This window comes from Megascapheus bottae, chromosome 30 (genome assembly GCF_031878675.1).
Source record: "Megascapheus bottae isolate mThoBot1 chromosome 30, mThoBot2.hap1, whole genome shotgun sequence".
Taxonomy (NCBI): Eukaryota; Metazoa; Chordata; class Mammalia; order Rodentia; family Geomyidae; genus Megascapheus; species Megascapheus bottae.
Window position 1 is genome coordinate 5111589 of NC_143538.1, and position 5596 is coordinate 5117184.

The 5596-nt window shown below is 54.4% G+C and overlaps 1 protein-coding gene across 1 annotated transcript in view; it reads right to left on the reverse strand.

The window, feature by feature from the left end:
* The window catches only part of Cyfip1 (cytoplasmic FMR1 interacting protein 1), a 51058-nt gene extending 47159 nt beyond the window's left edge, over positions 1 to 3899 (reverse strand). Inside the window, exon 1 of the mRNA XM_090321383.1 lies at positions 3773 to 3899. The gene's annotated coding sequence lies outside the window, so the exon portion shown is untranslated. The remainder of the gene's footprint in view (positions 1 to 3772) is intronic.
* Between the last annotated feature and the right edge of the window lie 1697 nt (positions 3900 to 5596).

The following is a 5596-nucleotide window of genomic DNA, read 5'->3' on the forward strand; positions in this document are numbered from 1 at the left end:
GCCTTGAGCAAAAAGAAGCTCAGGCATAGCACGTAGGCCCTGAGTTCAAGCCCCAGAACAAGCAGGGAAAAAAAAAGAAAAAATTAGGGGCTAGAGTGTGAGAGCTATGTTCTTATTTGTGTGTGTTTGTGCCAATACTAGGCTTTAATCTCGGGGCCTCCCTTGAATTCTTACTTACCCTTTTTACTCAAGGCTGATTTCTATTACTTGAGGCACATCTCCATTTCGAGCTTTTAGCTGGTTAAGTGGAGATAAGAATCCCAGGGATTTGTCTGCTGGGGCTGGCTTCTAACCATGATTCTCAGACCTCAGCCTCTTGAGTAGCTAGGATTACAGGCATGAGCCACCAATGGCCAGATCCTTATGTTTGGTTCTCAACCACACACACACACACAGTGAGTAAATCAAGCTTTGCCAGAGTATGAAATATTAGGCAGATCCTCAAATCACTTCTGACTTGGGCCTATGTGGCACTGAGATGCAAGTGTGTCTCTTCCTGTGTATCTTCAAAGAGCAATCCACTCTTAGCCCCACTGTCCTGAATAATGAAAGGACAGAGTTAAATTCTGTGTTGGAAACCATTGTTTCCTGAGCATCATTTTTTCTCCCCTGTGGTGCAAAATCCTTCCATGTGTCTGGGGGCGGCAAACCAGGCTAACAGGCTAATATTCTGGTTTTAAGGTCACAGTAGCTACCATTAAATATTTGCCTTATTCACAACTGAAAAAAATCCTGAAAGCCACAGGTCAGTTCCCATCCCAGCTGTCTCCACAAGCATGTAGGAAAAGACAAGTCATAATCAAGTTGTAAGGGGACTAGTCAGGAAGATAAACAAGGAACTTCTGTTTTATGTCACATGGGTACAATAGGCTCACCTCTATAAGATCATATTCAAAGAAACCTTTACCAGCCGGACACTGGTGACTCAGACTTGTAATCCTAGCTGCTCAGGAGGCTGAGATCTGAGGATTGCATTTGGAAGCCAGAGCAGGAAAGTTTGTGAGACTTTCATCCTTAACCAAATGCTGAAAATGGAGCTGTAGAATGGCAGCCTTGAGCTAAAAAACTAAAGAAAGAGTTGGGCGTTTGGCCTAGCAGAGTGCTTGCCTAGCATGCACAAAGACCCAGGTTCAATTCCTTGGTATCCCATACATAGAAAAAAGCCAGAAGTGGTTCTGTGGCTCAAATGGTAGAGCTCTAACCTTGAGAAAGCCCAAGGACAGTGCTCAGGCCCTGAGTTCAAGCCAGGACTGGCAATAATAATAAATAAAAATAATAAGAGCTAAAGGATAGTGTCCAGATCCTGAGTTCAAGCCCCAGTACTAACACCAAAAATAGAGGCCATTAATATAAAGAATCCACATAAATGCAAATCTCTCTGCAGAATGCTCAGCAGTACTCCTACGAGAGACCCTTAAATCGGGCTAGAAACACTGTGGATAGGCATCTCACTTCTGGCTGTTCTTCAGACAGGAAGACAGAAGAAGAGGAAACGGTGAAATGGCAGGTATGAGTCCTACTATGTAACTATAGCTAGATAGATGTATGTAAATAGACAAGATGGTCACATTGAAAGGCAAAGAACTGAAATGAATTAAAAAACAAACAACCCAACCATATACTGTTAAAGGAAATACATATTGTTTAATATGTTAAGAAACTTTTTCTCTTTTGGCCAGTCCTGGGGCTTGAACTCAGGGCGTAGGCACTGTCCTTGGGTTTTTCTCAAGGTTAGCGCTCTATCACTTAAGCCACAGCACCACTTTAGGCCTTTTCCGGGAATGGAACCCTGGGCTTTGTGCATGCTAGGCAAGCACTGTACCACTAGGTCACTCTCCCAGCCCGAGGAGAAACACCATTTTCAAAGATACAAATGCAACACAACTGAAGAGAGGGGGGAAAAAAAAGTCATATTATGTGAAGAAAAGCCAGATAAGTGCAGAAGTGACTATATTATTAAATATTAAGACAAGCACACATGAGGACAATTACTAGAAACATAATAAGCGGTGGGAGGAGAGGGGGCGAAATAGATTGGAAAACAGTATAAAGATGTGTGGAGATATAATTATGAAACTCCCCTCTATATAACTAATGTAAGCTAATAAGAACAAGGCTTAAGCCATCAGAGACATAAAAATAAACATATGGCATCAAACAACACAGCTGCGTTACCCACAGAACTAATGACATGACTATACAAAATACTAATGATTCCACAAAATTAGCTGTTAAAGGAAGTTAGCAAGCCAGGACCTAATGTCTCACACCTGTACTCAGGAAAGCCTGAGACTCCTGTCTCCAATAAAGAAGCAGAGCCGTGGCTCAAGGGGTAGAGTGCAAGCCTTGAGCTAAAAAAGCTCAGGGGCAACACACAGGCGCCGAGTTCAAGCTTTAGAACCTGGCGCACACACACACAGGCACAAACACACAAAGAAACAACCCAAAAACCAAACTGGGAGGGTGAGGCCTGTACTCTTGGCTATTCAAGAGGTTGAGATCTGAGGATCTGAGCTTGAAGGCAGAGTGAGGAGAAAAGTCTGGGAGAGTGCCAGACTTGAGTGAAAACGCTAAGCAAGAGCACCAGGCCCTGAGTCCAAGTACACGCGCACACACGCGCAGATTCAAGGCACACAGGGTCTTCTGGAGGGAGCCACACTGCACCTGGACGAGATCCGTGGTGGCTAGGACTCACACACCTTGTGGAACACATTCTGCGGCGTTCACCAGCACAGGAACACAAGTCCCACCACCCCGGCGATGCTGAAGTGGGGGAGAGCGGGGCCCACCGAGAAGCCCCCCACACTCGCCTGACTTAAATGACGGCTCAGCTCCTCCCAGCCCTGTGCCCGGCACCATTGCCCATCCGCAGGGAGGGATGCGGGACGCAGGGCAGCGGGTCCAGGCGCCCCAGCCTCCAGCCGGGACGCAGCAGCGCCTGTCCCCACGCTGTCAAGCCCTAGGTGACCGCCTCCGTTTCCATAGGGGACGGCCGGGGTCAAGGGGAAACCACTGGGCTCGAACCCGGCGCAGCCCGGGTCCCGGGACTCGGCAGCCCGCTCGCCGGTCCCCCTTCGCCCCTGCCCACTCTTGTTCTGTTGTTTTGTGAACACCCACGGCGTGGTGCGAACGAAGCGCAGGCTCCACGCAAACCATTCGGCGCGGCTGTGCCACGCAGCCCACGGAAAACAAACCCGCTCCTTAACAAAAGCCTCGGACGCGAGTCCCCCAGGACCCCGCAGGGGCTTCCAGGGACCCCCCGCCCCTCCCCGGCCCCCGCCACCTCCCTCCTTTGCTCAGAGGGCGACACAAAGCGCCGCGCGGCCCCCGAGCCCGCGGCCCCCGCCAAGGGCGCACCCCGTGGGCTGCTCACTTTTAAACAATAACCCGCACGCACACCCGGGCGTCCCCGTCCCGGTCGGGAGCTCTGCCACGTGTTGGAAGTGGAGGATCTGGAGGGGGGGACACCCCAGGGGTCCAGGGGTGCCGGGCAGGACAGGAGTTGGGGAACTTGGGGTCCGGGCCGGGCGGTCCACGGTGCGCGCTCGGCCGGAGCCCTCGGGGACTTCGTGGCCCCGAGATCCTGCAAGGCGAGGCAGGGATTCCAGGCGGCAGCGCCGGAGCCCGGTGACCACCAAGTGGCCACCCCACCCAGGGCCAAGCCCCGGGGCGCCCTGGCCGCCCCAGCCCGGCCCCACCCTGCCCGGCTCGGACCCGGGTCACCGAAGGGCGATCGGGGGCCTGGCGGGGCCCCCGCAGGCTTCGTCCTTACCCGAGTCCGCGGCCGAGGCCCGGTGGTCCCGGCTGGGCCCTGGGAGTTTTCCTGCACCCGAGTGACTCACTTGGGCGGGCCGGGAATGCGCCAGGAAACACCCGGCCTCCTCCCCTTCCTCCCGGGGCGGCTCTGCCCCTTCCTCCCGGCGCTCCTCCCTCCGCGCGCCGCCCCGCGCCCCTCCCTCCGCCCGGCGGGGCGGGGCCCGCACGCCGCCCACCGCCCGGGTGACCCGGGCTGGCAGGGGACCCCGGGCGGCAGGGGGCGGGAGAGGGACCCCCACACCAGGCGACCCCTCACCGCCGGGCACCCCCAGCGGGAGCCCGCCCTGCGCCCGGCTCCTCGCGCGCCGGGCGGTGGGCGGATCGAGCGGGTGGAAGGACTTCCAGGAGCACACCTGCGCCGCGCAGGTGATCCGAGTCCCCGCCGCGGGCCGGCCGAGCTCCCCGGGGGCGGGGGAGGCCCACGGCCGGCCCCTGCCGTCGTCGGTCGCCTTGGCACAGCGCCCCCCACCCCTCGCAGCGCCCGGGACAAGTAACTGCCCTGTGCAGACGAGTGGGAATGGGCAGGGGTGACAAAAGGACCCCCGGCTCAAGGAGGTCCCCCAACTCCTACGAGGGCTGCTCACACCTCCGCGGAAACGCCGAACCGCGCCAGGACCCCCTCCCCACCTCGCCTGCCTCCCCATCTGGCCCCCATTCCCGATTTCCCCTTCTTTTTTTTTTTTTTTTTGCCAGTCCTGGGCTTGAGCTCAGGGCCTGAGCACTGTCCTTGGACTTTCTCAAGGCTAGAGCTCTACCACTTGAGCCTCAGCACCACTTCCGGCTTTTTTCTATGTATGTGGTACCAAGGAATCGAACCCGGGTCTTCATGCATGCTAGGCAAGCACTTTAACCACTAGGCCAAACTCCCGGCCCTCCCCTTCTTTTTTCTCCCCCCCCTCTCCTCTCTCTACCACTCGAGCTGCCATTCTTAAGCAGACAGGTATCCTGGATAACCACAGGAGGATGAGGCGCTCAGGATAAGCCAAAGGGTTTAAAACTGGAGGACCTGGAGGTTTAGCTCAGGTGGTAGAGCACCAGGCACAAGTGGGAGGAAAACCCCAAGCACGCGCACAAAGCCTAGTTCTCAGCCCCCGTACCAGCCCACAGACACAGACACAGACCTAAGGAGAACCTAACAGTTGTGGAAACATTCGCAGACTACTTCTCTGAAAGCTTCTCGTCTCTCACTCCTAGAAAACAGAAAGCTGAGACAGGCCCGGAGCTCAAGCCCCAGTACTAGCACTAAACATATTGGAGTGTTAGTGCTGTGGCTCTGGATTATTTGGGGAGGGGGAGTTGAACTCAGTGTGTGAGTGCTATCCCTTCATTTCTTTCACTCAAGGCTGGCACTCCACCACTTGAGCAAGAGCTCCACTTCTGGTTTTTTGGAGGTTAATTGGAGATAATAGTCTCATGGACTTTCCTTGCCCAGGCTGGCTTTGAACTGCAGTTTGGAGATTTCAGCTTCCTGAGTAGCTAGGACTACAGGCCTGAGCCACCAGTACCTGCAGTGGTTATGGCATCTGATCTGCATTTTCCTGTTAGCTTTGGTTTGCATCAATTCCCAGCTAGCTTCCTACATGAGTCTTGTCAGGTGCTCAGAGGCCCCTGGCAGCTGTGAGGCTTAGCAGTTGCTCCCTATGTAGGGGTTTGACTGTGGTTTGTGACCTCATAATCTCCTGGCTGTTTTAGTCCTGAAATCACAGAGAAACTGGAGCGTGCAAGACTCTTTCAAAAAAAAAGAAAAAAGCAAACGAAAAGTGACAAATGAGCATTAGCA